The sequence below is a fragment of the Protopterus annectens genome, chromosome 3.part1 (assembly GCF_019279795.1).
Source record: "Protopterus annectens isolate FY-2018-M chromosome 3.part1, PAN1.0, whole genome shotgun sequence".
In the NCBI taxonomy this organism is placed as follows: domain Eukaryota; kingdom Metazoa; phylum Chordata; order Ceratodontiformes; family Protopteridae; genus Protopterus; species Protopterus annectens.
Window position 1 is genome coordinate 669,325,995 of NC_056732.1, and position 13,701 is coordinate 669,339,695.

Below are 13,701 nucleotides of genomic sequence, written 5' to 3' on the forward strand. Positions count from 1 at the left end.
CATCACAAACATGGGGACAAAATGCTCCACACCGGAAGTATATCCCTCTCTGGTAAGATCAGACCATAAATTAATCTCACTGGAAATCCACATCCCGCCCTCACCCCCTGCACAAAAGACCACAGTAAAGAACTTCTCAAAAGCCAACTTCACACTTCTTAAGACTGAAATGGTATCCTTCAAGGCCCCTGGGCTAGTGGAAACCACAACCCACACTGCTGAATCCTTTGCAAATGCCTTCTACGGGCACCTTCAAGAATGCATGGATCATGCAATCCCAAATAAAACCAAGACCCATTCCCCCAAAGGCAGGCGCCCGGTCTGGTGGACCCCAGCCATTAACAAACTCTACAACAGGAGGAGGAAGCTACTACATGACAGAGCAAAATCCCTAAAAGGGAAGGCATCTCTGATCAGTACTAGCAAAAAACTACGATCACTCATAAAATCATCCAAGGCCAACTTTGAGAAAAATCGCAAAAGACACAAAAGACAATCACAAGGCCTTCTTTAGCTATGTTAGAAACCTGGGTGGAAACTCCCAGATATGCTCAGAGTTAGTCCAAAATGATACAAAATACACTGAACCCACTGACATTGCCAACATTCTGGCAGACAGGTTCAGTGCAAATTTCTCCTCCCTCCCCCAAAAGGAGAAATAACTATCCCAGCAGAGTGTAGCCTCCTAATATCTCAGATGCCCAGGTGAGAGCCGCCTCTCTAAAGCTAAAAACACAGCATCAATGGGACGGACAGTGTCCCGGCTGTGTGCTACATGAACTCAAGAGGAACTAAACCCACACATAAGGCTGCTGTTTAATCTTAGCCTTACTACAGGATACGTGCCAAAGAGTGGCGACGACAGTGGTACCACTTCACAAAGGCGGTGCTTCTACAGACCCTGGAAATTACCGCCCCATAAGCTTGACGAGCCTGGTCTGCAAAGCTATGGAGAGGATCATTATAGAACTCATAAACAAGGACATTGGGGATCTACAGACATTGGATTCTACCCAATTTGGCTTTGTCAAGGGCAGATCCTGCCTTTTGAACTTGATCGACTTTTTTGAAACAGTCACTAAGGCCATTGATGAGGGTAAGGCAGTTCACACAGCCTACCTTGACCTTGCAAAAGCCTTTGACACAATACCCCACTCGGGCATCATAGACAAACTCACCAGCTTAAATGTAAACCCATATGTCACAAGATGGGTTGCAAACTGGCTCAAGGACAGAACCCACAGGGTCAGAGTTGCTGGAGCTATGTCAGACTCTAAGCCAGTCACAAGCGGTGTCCCACAGGGCTCAGTCCTGGGACCCTCTTGTTCGGCATTTATTTTCAGGTACAGGCAAACATAGGAGGATTGTGGCTGACAAAGTTCGCAGATGACTGCAAACTGGGCGCCATAATTGATACTCCAGCGGACACAAACATCCTTCAGAGAGGCCTCATAGAAACGGATAATTGGTGCCAGAGCCATGGCCTTAAGCTGAATGCCAAAAATGTATAGTCATACCTTTTGGGAAAACAAGGTACCCACAAATTACCACATAGGTGGTAATCCATTAAATAACGGAAGAGGTAATCAGGGACCTTGGGACCCAGGTTGACAGTAACCTCTCATTTGACACTCACATTGCCAAAGTGGTTAGGAAGACCTTCTATATTGCCCACCTTATCATGAAGGGTTTCACATCTAGATCAAGAGAGGTCATTGTGCCCCTGTACTCTTCTCTTATCAGGCCAATGATTGAGTACAATGCCCCATTTGGGATGTATCTTACCCGTCACCTGCAGCAGTTGGAAAGACCCCAAAGTTCCTCACCAAGAGGATAAAGGGTCTTAAACATATGTCATATGCTGCCCGACTGAAAAACTCCAGCTCTATTCAGTCGCATACCGCCTACTCAGAGGTGATCTGTGCCTGACGACAAGGCCATGTCCAATCCGAGATTAATGGACATGCTCCACCTTAGTAAATCCAAATCCACCAGAGCCACGAGAGCAAGAGACTTAAACCTCAACACAGAAATAAATAGGACGTGCTGGAGGGACAGATTCATAACCCAGAGGCTCCCTACACTCTGGAACAGAATCCCAATCCATGTTAGGCAGAGCCCCTCACTGACTCTATTCAAGAGAAATCTTGACGAGTGGATGGGAGATCGTAGGTTTACCCCGGGGGTCATCTCTGTGTCACTACTAGACAGAGGCACAGTAAACTAAACCCTAAAAGGGCATAGTATTCTCATCCTAAGGGGTGGTGAAAGCCACACACACTCTGGCTAGGCTTATAAATGCCCTAGGGCAGATAGCCTAGTATGAACCTATGAACCTAAGTGCATAAGGCAAATCTGGGATATTCTACAAAAAATGAGACAGCTGAGAGGCATGTGACCAGGTTTTACTATTATTTGACTTCTCAGCTTTGTACTCTCTTTAAATGGGTCTTTTAGAGGTAGCCTCAAAATCCCTCTTATGATGAATTTAAATCTTTGATGATCCTTCTTTTGCTATCCTAGCAGCCACTGCCTTTGGCAATTCTCCCATAATTCTGATTTTCTACAACTATTCTGTGTCCTCTATGAGCAGCCTTAATCAGCTAGAGTGTGTGTGTGTGTGTGCGTGTACATGTATCTGTCTATCTATACAAACATATGTGTGTTGGTGGGGTGTCCAGACATATCTGTATTTGTGTGCTTGTATACATATATATGCGTATATGTGTGTGTGTGTGTGTGTGTGTGTGTGTGTGTGTGTGTGTGTGTGTGTGTATATATATATATATATATATATATATATATATATATATGTGTGTTTGTGTGTGTGTGTGTATCTTTATATATGAATATCTGTGTTCTGTGTAATACATATAGGGCAGGATTCACGAAGGCTTGCACGGAGTCTAAGAGTAGTGTAAGACTCCATGCAGCCCTCGCGATCCAGGAACAGCCCGAAATTCCGTGTAAGAGACCAGCTAAAACGTCTCTTACACGGAGTGGGCGTGGATATGCTAATCACCTCACTTGCAGCCGAAAGGCATGCAAATGAGGTAGATTAGCGATCCAGGAAGCCCAAAGCAGCCCGTGTAATAGCTGTTTTAGCTGCAGAAATGTGCTCAGTTGACAACTGAGTACGTTTCTGCAAATAACACAATGGAGCCATGTCAGCTCCAAATAAAGGGAGCATATGTGTCAGGCAGCATGCCAATGGCCACATATGTGGCCATTGGCAAGGTACCCCGATGCAAATATGAGAAATAAATGCAGCGCAGCCCCGCGCAAACGGGCTGCGCTATATAAAACATAAAAATGAAGGTTATAAACCCACAAATGTGGGTTTTATGGAATATATGTATTTACAATGCAGGGACCAGCAGACCAAAAGCAACATGGCCACCGTTTAGTGGTTGCTAAGGGGGGAAGCTGAGTCTAAGACATGTAACTAAGCATTAGTAGGCAATCTGATGTAAATGAGTGTTAGGATACTGAATTCCACTGTCACATAGCAAATGAGCACATTCTAAGTAGTGTAAGAGATACATAAGGGGGAGGAATAGAGTAGGAAAAAGGTGACATCACAGGGGGGAATGGCAGAAAGAAATGCAGTTCACTGGAGGTCAGTGTTACATGACAGATGTCAGACACATATCATGGAAAGAGGAGTGCCACAAGATAGGCATGGGAAAGTCAATAAATGGAAGGTGTACACTGTTGCTTACACCAAAGTTTCTTGCTGGGCGTGCATGCGCACGTGTGCGCGCCATGAGGCGCGAGTAGGGCAGTGTGCGTGCGTGTAAGGCAGACTGAGCATGTGGGAGTCTGTTGGCAGACTTGTAAGACTGTTTGCACTGGTGTGCGCACGTTTTAACCTGAATAAGTAGTTTCTGAACCATGTAAGCATGTGTGCACGCGTGTAAGCCACTGTGAGCGTGTTTCTGCTGGTATGCGCATTGCTCCCCCCTGTGGAAACAGAAAGGAAACAGGAAGCAACAGAATTAGTAGGAAGCTAGCAGGGAATACTGCTTGAGCTAGCAGGTGAAAATAATTAGAAGCAGGCAATTACACAGGCAGAATAGTAGCCCAGCCAAGCACTTAAAACACTGCAAACAGCAGTGCAGGATGTTTCTCTCAAGAGACACTGCAAGACAGGAGTAAGCTATTAGAAGTGAAAACTGAAAAAGCTGAACTCAGAGCAGAAATGCTAGGGGCTGCCATAACTGTCATAAGGAGACATAGGCGACTTGCTGAGGGTGGTGACAATGCAAATGGTGCCAGACAACCCACAGTGAGGAGACGGAGAAGAGTGTACAGGCCCAGGGTCACCTACCACGGGTTACATGAGCTGGAGATAGTGGAGCGCTATAGAGTGGACAGAGACCTCCTGCAGCAAATTGTTGAGCTGTGCAGGCCACGCCTCACACACAGAACCAACAGAGGGGAACCCATCCCAGTGGAAACCAAGGTATGTGTTGGCCTAAGAATACTAGCAACAGGTACCTTCCAGAGACTAACTGGTGATATGATGGGGATATCACAGGCATCAGCCTCCAGGGTACTGCACCAGTTCCTGGATGCCATGTCAGCACATGTCGGTGATCATGTATATTTCCCCAATGCCCATGAGGTATTGGCCAGCAATATGCGTCTCTTCCAGCAAATAGCGGAATACCCTGAGGTAGTGGGTGCAATAGACTGCACGCACATACGCATCAAAGCACCAGCCGGTGAGTTGGGTAGGGCCTACATTAACCACAAGGGTTTCCCCTCCATCAACTGCCAGGTCGTGTATGATGCCCAGGGCATAATAATGAATGTGTGTGCTGGCTGCCCTGGGAGCTACCATGATTCTCATATCTGGCATTTGACGCAGCTGTACCAGACATTTGCCAGTGGGGACATCCCACATGGACACCTAGTGGGGGATGCAGGTTATGCACTGGAGCTGTGGCTGATGACACCCATCAGAAATGCACACACACCTGAACAGGAACGCCATAATGAGGCACACGCACAAACACGTAATGTAATAGAGCGTGTGTTTGGGCTGCTCAAGTCACAGTTCCGTTGTCTGGACACATCTGGTGGAGCCTTGCAGTACTCACCAAATATGTACCCAAATTGTCATGGTATGTGCTATGCTACATAATATGATCTTGTGAAAACAGCTGCAGCAGGACCAGCATAGGGCCGGGCCAAACAGCCCCCCACCATTGCCAAGGCCATCACAGGCAGAGCGTGACTCGGAGGAGGAACAACCTGAGCCTGCCCCAGTAGGCAGAAGGAGGCGTGCCCAGTATGCCCTGGCCTTGGCAAAGAGGCAACGCATAGCACATACACTGGCTCAGTAGGAACCCTGGGAATGATACCCCTCTCTGACTCACTCATATAATAACAGGGATGCCTAAAATGACATAACCTGCTCTCAAACATGTACAGGGAGTGTAGTATGTGCATACGACATAGGCAGCCCTGCAGCACCACCTGAGGCATGAATGCCATGTATTAAGCAATGTAACACCATGTAGTATATGCACACTTGATGACCCTGACTAACATCCTACCCTCACCAAGCATGATGCCACAATATGACAATGAGATGATCAATTGCAATAACTGGCTGAAGTATTGCAGTTAGTCAAAGGGGATCCAATGTGTGCCAGCCTTGGATGACATGCTGAGCATGGCATGATGCTCCACCTGCTAGGGTTGGTGTGCACCTATCAGTCCAGGCCTTATGGATACTGGCAAAGGCTGTTGTTACCTACAGCGTGCCCTGAATAGGTAAGGCTCAAAACACAAACCCACCTCCATAGGTACCACAAGGGATAAGAACCTAGATGTAATGCTACCCAATGCCAGAAGTCTAAACAGCAAAATGCATGCAGTCTAAACTCCCCCAGTATGCAGAATGTTGATATCTGTCCTGTAACAAAAAACTGGGTCAAGGCTCACAACAGCAACCTAACACTACCAGGTTACACCTCATACTGTGCTGTACAGCCTCAAAACATGGAACAAGCTACAAAAGGAGGGTGACTAGCAATAATTGTCAAGGATAACCACACCCCCATGTTGGTACCACAACAAGAAGCAGCATGGACTAGCCATGGTCAAGTAACAGTGGCTAAAACTGCCTCCCAGTTTATAGCCTGCTACAGACTACCATCCTAACACCAGGAACTGCACTTGGCCTATGTTGGAATACATGAATATATCAAGCCCTCCAAACCACATTATATTGGGTGACTGAAAATACCCAAACATAGACTGGGAGCATTATACTAGCTCCAACACTGTAGGACAAATGTTCCTAGAATCCATAAACCAAAATACCAAGGAACAACGTACCACTCCCACAAGAGGGGTAAGCATACTGGATGTGATAATCAGCAACATGGGTACTGGATGGCAAGATGAGAAGTGTATCCCTCACTGGTAAGACCAGACCATAGAGTAATCACACCGGATATACACATCCTGACCACAGTCCCTGGCCAGAAAACCACAGTGAAAAACATGTGTAAAGCAAAAGTTGCACTCCTCCAAACTGATGTGGAATCCATTAAAGGCCCTGTGCAGGTGCAAAATATGGGCCACACCTCAGAATCTGTTATACAGGCATTCCATGAACACTGCCAGGAATGCTTGGATTATGCAATCCCAAATAAAACCAAGACACAATGCCATACATGCAGGCATCTGGCATGGTGGACTCCAGCCATTACCAAACCATGCAAGATAATGAGGAAGCTACTACATGATAGAGCAAACATAAAAAGGGAAGTAATCACTGATCAGTAGTATGGCAATAAAATATGTCCACACATACAATCCACTAAGGCCAGCTACAACAAGTTGAATCTGTGAATCTTGAGGCAATGTTACACCTGCCCTAAGTACACAGGCAACCCTCAACTCCCCCCAAGAAATACAAATATATGTGAGAGATGCAACCATTTATCCAAACCGGAGGCTGGCTCCCTCAACTCAGTACTGTCAAAACTAGTCAGGAGGAGAAGGTAACCAGACACACCACAAACCCAGACCCACATAGACCTATCACAACTGCAAACCAAAGACATAAACACAGAAAAACATTCCCGGAGGCCCTAATTACAAATACACCACATCAACAGAGGCCTCCAAAGCAGACACCCAAGCAACCACTACCTCCAAACATAGCACATGCAACACATAGTACACAAAGCTGGTGTGCCAAACAGTCACAGGCCAGAAGGAGAAACAACATGCCTGATACAGTTGTAATAGGTGACTCCATAGTCATACACACTGCTGTCCCGCTCACCAGAATGAACATGGGAAAGGGTACAGTAAGCTGCCTGTAGGCTGCTACAATACGCCACATAACACAAGTATGCAGGTCACCCCAAAGCAAGTAGAAATATGATGCAGTCATTGTCCATGCTGGCGTGAATGACCTGAGATGTACCTCCCCGGACTACATGAAAAGAGACATAGATGAGCTCTCCGATTATGTAGTCCAGGCTGGTATGACACTGACCATTTGCAGCATCCTACCCTCACCAAGAATGATGCCACAGTACAAACACAGAATGATCAGCTTTAACAAGTGGCACAATTACTGGTGTCATTCCAAGGGGATCCAATGTCTGTCTGCTTGGGATGTCATGCTTGACAAGCCACGCTGCTGTTCCAGGGATGGCTTGCACCTGTTACCCCTGGGTGTCTGGATATTGGATAAGGCTTTTGCCACCTCCATAGAGCCTTTTGTAGGCAAGGCTGAAAAGACTAACCCACGACCCTAGAAAACATAAGTGGAAAGAAACATAAGGGTAATGCTGATCAATGCCAGACGTGTAAACCTCAATATGCATGCTGCCGAGGCCCTCCCCAGTATGGAGAACATTGATGTCTGTGCAGTGACAGAAACCTGCAGCAAGGCTCCTGAAAGCACACCAGCACTACCAGGTTATACCTCATATCATGCGTTATGGCCCCAAAACCTGGACCAAAACATAAAAGGAGGGGGAGTATCCATATTCAGCACAGACACCCACACGTCCAGGTAACTGACAATGCACAAAGCATCGGAGACCACTCATGTGCAACTAACCGTAGGCAAAACTGCTGTACAGTCTGTAGCATGCTACAGACCACACTCTCATACACAGGAACCCCACCCAGCCATCCTGAAGACACTGGACAGTATGAATGTCTCACCAAATACCAAACAAGGTACTCACAAATTACCACATAGGTGGTAATCCATTATGTATGGAAGGAGTAATCAGGGACCTAGGGACACAAGTGGACAGTAACCTGTTATGTGACACTCACATTGCCAACGTGGCTAGGAAGACTGTCTATATTGGACAACCGTATCATGAAAGGATTCACATCTACGCCAACAGAGGTCATTGTGCCCCTATACTGTTCTCTTATCAGACCCATAATCTAGTACAATGCCTCATTTGGGATGTACCTTACCCGACACCTGCAGCAGTTAGAAAGATCTCAAAGGTACCTCACCAAGAGGATAAAGGGTCTCAAATATATGTCATATGCTGCCTGGCTGTAGACACCCCAGCTGAATGCAGTCACATACTGCCTACACAGAGGCGTTGTATGCCTGTTGTACAAGGCCATGTCCAACACAGGAGTAATGGACATGCTCCACCCCAGAAAACCCAAATCCATCGGAGCTGTGAGAGTGAGAGATGTCAACCTCAACACATAATGAAATAGGATGTGCTGGAGGGACAGATACATAACCCAGGGGCTCCCTACACCATGGAACAGAATCCCACTCCATGTTAGGCAGAGCCCCTCACTGACACTCTTCAACAGGAATCTTGCCAAGTGGATGGATGATTGTAGATGTACACTGGGGGTCTTCACTGTGTCACGTCCAGACAGAGGCACAGTAAAGTAAATCATAAATGGCCATAATATTCACATAGCAAGGGGTGGCGAAAGCCACACACACTCTGGCTAGGCTTATAAATGCCCTAGGGCGGATAGCCTAGTATGAACCTATGAACCTATGAAGATACAAATTGTAGAGGACACTAAGGATAATCACAAGGCTTTCTTAACTGATGGTAGGAACCTTGTTGGGAATTCACAGATATGCTCTGAATCACTCAAATATTACAAACAACATACCAAACACACACACATATTGCCAACATCCAACCTGACAGGTGCAGTGCAAACCCCCCCCCCCCCAAAATGCAAAATATCTATCCCAGCAGACTGCTGGCACCCTGACATTGCAGATGCTGAGGTAACAGCCAGCATCTACAAAGCAAAACACACAGCATCAATGGTATGAGATGGTGTCCTGGGCTGAGTCCAACATGGACTCCAAGAAGAATGGAATGCCAAATAACACTACTGCTCAATGTCAGCCTTACCACAGGATATGTACCCAAAGAGCAGTGTACAACAACAGTGGTCCTTCTCAACAAAGGTGTTGCCTGAATGGATACTGCAAACTACCACCCCAGAATCCTGACAAGCTTGGTCTGCAAAGTTATGGAAAGGATCAGCATGTACCGCAGACATAAAGATATTGGGGACCTACTGACACCGGACCCTACCCAGTGTGGCTTTCTTAAGTGCAGATCCTGCCCCTTAAACATGTTTGACTCATTTGAAACAGTCATTAAGGTCATTGATGAGGGCAATGTGGTCCACACAGCGTAGCTGGACCTTGCAAAGGCTTCCATACAATACCCCATGTGTTCATTATAGATAAGCTCTCCAGCTTAAATATAAACCCCTATGTCAGTAGAGGGGTTGCAAACCAGACCAAGGACAGAACTGACATGGTCAGACATGCTGCAGCCATGTCAGACTACAAACCAGATATAACTGGCATCCCACAAGGCTTGGTCCTGGGACCTCCCTCATTTGGTATATATGTCCCATAGGTACAGGCCAACATGGAAGGACTGTGTCTGAACAAGTTTGCGGAGGACTACAAACTGGCCACCATATCTGACCCTCCAGCTGACACAAGCATCCCACAAAAGGGCCACATAGAAACAGACAACTGGTGCCATAGCCATGTTAGCAAGCTAATTGCAGAAAAGTGTATAGTCAACCCATGTGGATATACAGTAAGCGCCCACCAATTACCACATAGGTGTTAACCCATTAAGTACTTAACATGTAATGAGAGACCTGGGGACACAAGTTGATAGATATCCTGCATTGGACAAGCATGTGGCTGTAGTGGTTACAGAAACATACCATATACCCACCTAATCATGAAGGTTGTCAGATCTAGATAAGGGGAGGTCATTGTGGCTCTGCAATCATCCTTCATCAGCGTTACAATTGACTACAATAGCCCCTGTGGGATGTACCTCAGCAGACACCTCCATCAACTGTAAAGTCCCCAAAAGTACCTCACCAGGAGTATCAAAAAGCTTGAACAGATGCCATGTGTTGCCTGATTAAACAAACTGCAGCTCCACACACTGCCATACTGCCCACCCAGAGGCAAGCTGTGCCTGATGTATAAAGCTATGTCCAAGCTGGAATCAATGAACATGCTGCACCTTGTACAATCTGAATGGCAGTGAGCTATGCACATGAGAGACCTGAACCCCAGCAGTGACATACATAGGACAAGCTGTACTGAATGATCCATAACACAGAAGCCACCCCCACTCTTGAGTAAACTCCCAGTACAGGTTAGCCAGAGAGTCACTCATCGACTCTCCTCAAGAGGAATCTTGATGAGTGGATGGGAGATGGTAGGTTTACCCTGGGTATCACTGTTATGTCACGGGTAGACGGAGGCACAGTATACTAACCATGACATATGTCATGGCAAACTCCACTTACAATGTGTGTCAAGGACAAACACACTCCGACTAGCATTAGAAATGGCCTAGGGCACATCGCTAGTGTTTGCCAATGTACACCTATGTTGTGGAATACACTACCAATGTTGGACAAGCCTGGTTTAAGTAGTTCATATCTGAACATAATGCAACATGGTCAGATGTGCACAAGTGGCCCCTAACCAGTCTGTTGTGCTCACTATGAAAATGTAAAGCAGTGATAGGACTAAAGCCCAGGATACTGTCCACCACAGTGAAAGTACTGAACCAGTACACTATACGGTACTACAGTGCTAGGTCAGTATGAAAGGATGTTGACAACTGTATGCAAAGTATCCCATGCAAACCCTGCAGGCACAGTATAATCCCTGTTGTGTTCAGACACAAAGCAGTTGGACAGTAAGTACACAACATGACACACAACACACAACCATAAACGTGAGATATTGTTGAAGTTCACACTCATCCACAAATGTGGTGGGCTGCAGAGTTCAACATATGGAAAGCTCACACTGGGCATGCTCGCACACTTTGATAAATGGGACATATGTCAGACAACATGCCATGGAAAGCCGGAACTGGGCATGCTCACACACTTAGGCCAAATCTCAGTTTAGCAGTTGGCCACACATATCTGGTATTTGTACGTGTTATTCCAGGAACCAACCACATTACAGCAATCTGCCCAGTGCACACAGTTAAATGACTACAGAGACATAAGTGATATAGTGGATCCCTCTCATATTCAAACATCTTCCACAGATACACAAGTTGTTCATAGAAACAGGGAATGCTATGGCAATAAATACCTGCAAACAGTCTATCAGCAACAAATATTGTGCATCTGACAATTAAACATATGGGTGTAGAGATCAACACTAGGCTGTTTGCCCTAGGGAATGACAGCTTAGTCAGAGTGTGCTTGGCATCTGCCTCCCAAGTACAGTAGGCTACTGTGCCACTGTAAAGTAGGTCACATAAGGCACCGTGTGAGGCTAGTGTGTTGTGCCTCCGTCAAGCAGGGACACAGTGGAGATCCCAGGGGTTGAATTTGCTAAGCCACATCCATGTTGTTGGTGTGTGCTGGAAGAGGGTTGGTGAGGACCTCTAACAGTAAGTGGGCATCAATAACAGACTGAGGGGAGCCTTATCTGCATTGTCTGGACAATTTCACTGTCGACACTTTGTCGTGATGATTATGAGGGATTGTCGTGCCAGTACTGTTCAGAGATGTCCTCCCTCTGTGGGCTACTGCTCTGCAATGTATTAGCTTACTCTGTCTGTTGGACAGCTCATATATGGCTGGTGTACACCTGACAGGTGTCCTGTTGTGGAGGAGTCATGGGTATATTTGGGATAGCATGATCAATGCAAACCTTCCACATGCTCATAGAATGCAATTGTCAAGGATTATGCAGAGTGGCCTGTATACTCCCCCAGCATGGGTCCTTTGAAGTCTTCCACCCCAGTCTTCACAAGTGTAAAGTCTGCTTTTGATAAATACACTTTGTTTGCAGTGACAACCTTGCCTGGGGGTGGGGATGGGATATGGATGTCGAGGGAAAGGTGGGTATGGTCAGATATCAACAATGGTGGTCTACCTCTGGTGTGGAACAGTGAGTACCCATGCTCCAGATGGTGAGGTGCAATATGTATTCCCCCTTGTGGCTGTGGTGAGTGGTTCTGCCATAGCACATGGACTCACAAATTGTAGTGGCTGTAGGGTAATGTTGTAGAGGTCTGAGTAGTTCCCACACACAATATAACTGTACCTGGCATTAACAACTAGAATGGTGTATGTGAACACCTGCATATCTTGGCACTGTTCCCAGGGAAGCAAAGTGTGTGTCCTGGATGTGGGAGGGGTGGTCCGAACTGGTTGTGTTGTGTGTTACAGGTCCTGTGGTCACGAAGCATGGTATAGAACATAACCTGCCAGTGCTGATGTGCATATCTGACCCTGAAGTAGGTGGCTGCAAATGCATATATATGCTATCCCCCACCTGACAGATAGTACTAGATGTACATACCTCTGTAGAAATAATGATGTCAGCACCCTATAAATACTGCATGTGCAGAACAGATGCCCAGTAAATTGGATAGTGTGCTCTACTAATGCGTCTCCCTCAAGTGTCATAATATAGTTAGGTAGTGGTTTGAATCCTGCAAATGCTCACTGTGTGTGTGTGGGTGGGTGAGCGGGGTTGGTGTGTGTGCAATTCTGTGTGAGGGAAATGTCTCTTTTGGCAACTGGGAAAACACACTACAGGATGCACATTCCCCTTTCACTGATGATGTCAGCACCCTTATAAGTACAGCAGGAGAAGGAAAACCTCCCAGTAATGCAAATAGCGCGCTCTGCTAATGCGTCTGTCTCGAGTGTCATAACATAGTTATATAGGTGTTTGAATCCTGCAAATGCTCAGTTTGGGTGAGGGGGGTTAGTATGTATGCAATTCTGTGTGAGAGAAATGTCCCTTTTGGCAACTAGAACAACACACTACAGGATGCACATTCCTCTTTCTAAACACTGATGATGTCAACACCCTATAAGTACAGCTGGAGAAGGGAAACTTCCCAGTAATGCGAATAGCGCGTTCTGTTAATGCGTCTGTCTCAAGTGTCATAACATAGTTAGGTAGGGGTTTGAATCCTGCAAATGCTCAGTGTTTGTGGAGGGGGACTAGTGTGTGTGCTATTCTTTATGAAAGAAATGTCCCTTTTGGCAACTAGGAGAACACACTACAGGATGCACATTCCCTTTTCTAAACACTGATGATGTCAGCACCCTATAAGTACAGCAGGAGAAGGAAAACATCCCAATAATACAAATAGCGTGCTCCTCTAATGCGTCCATCTT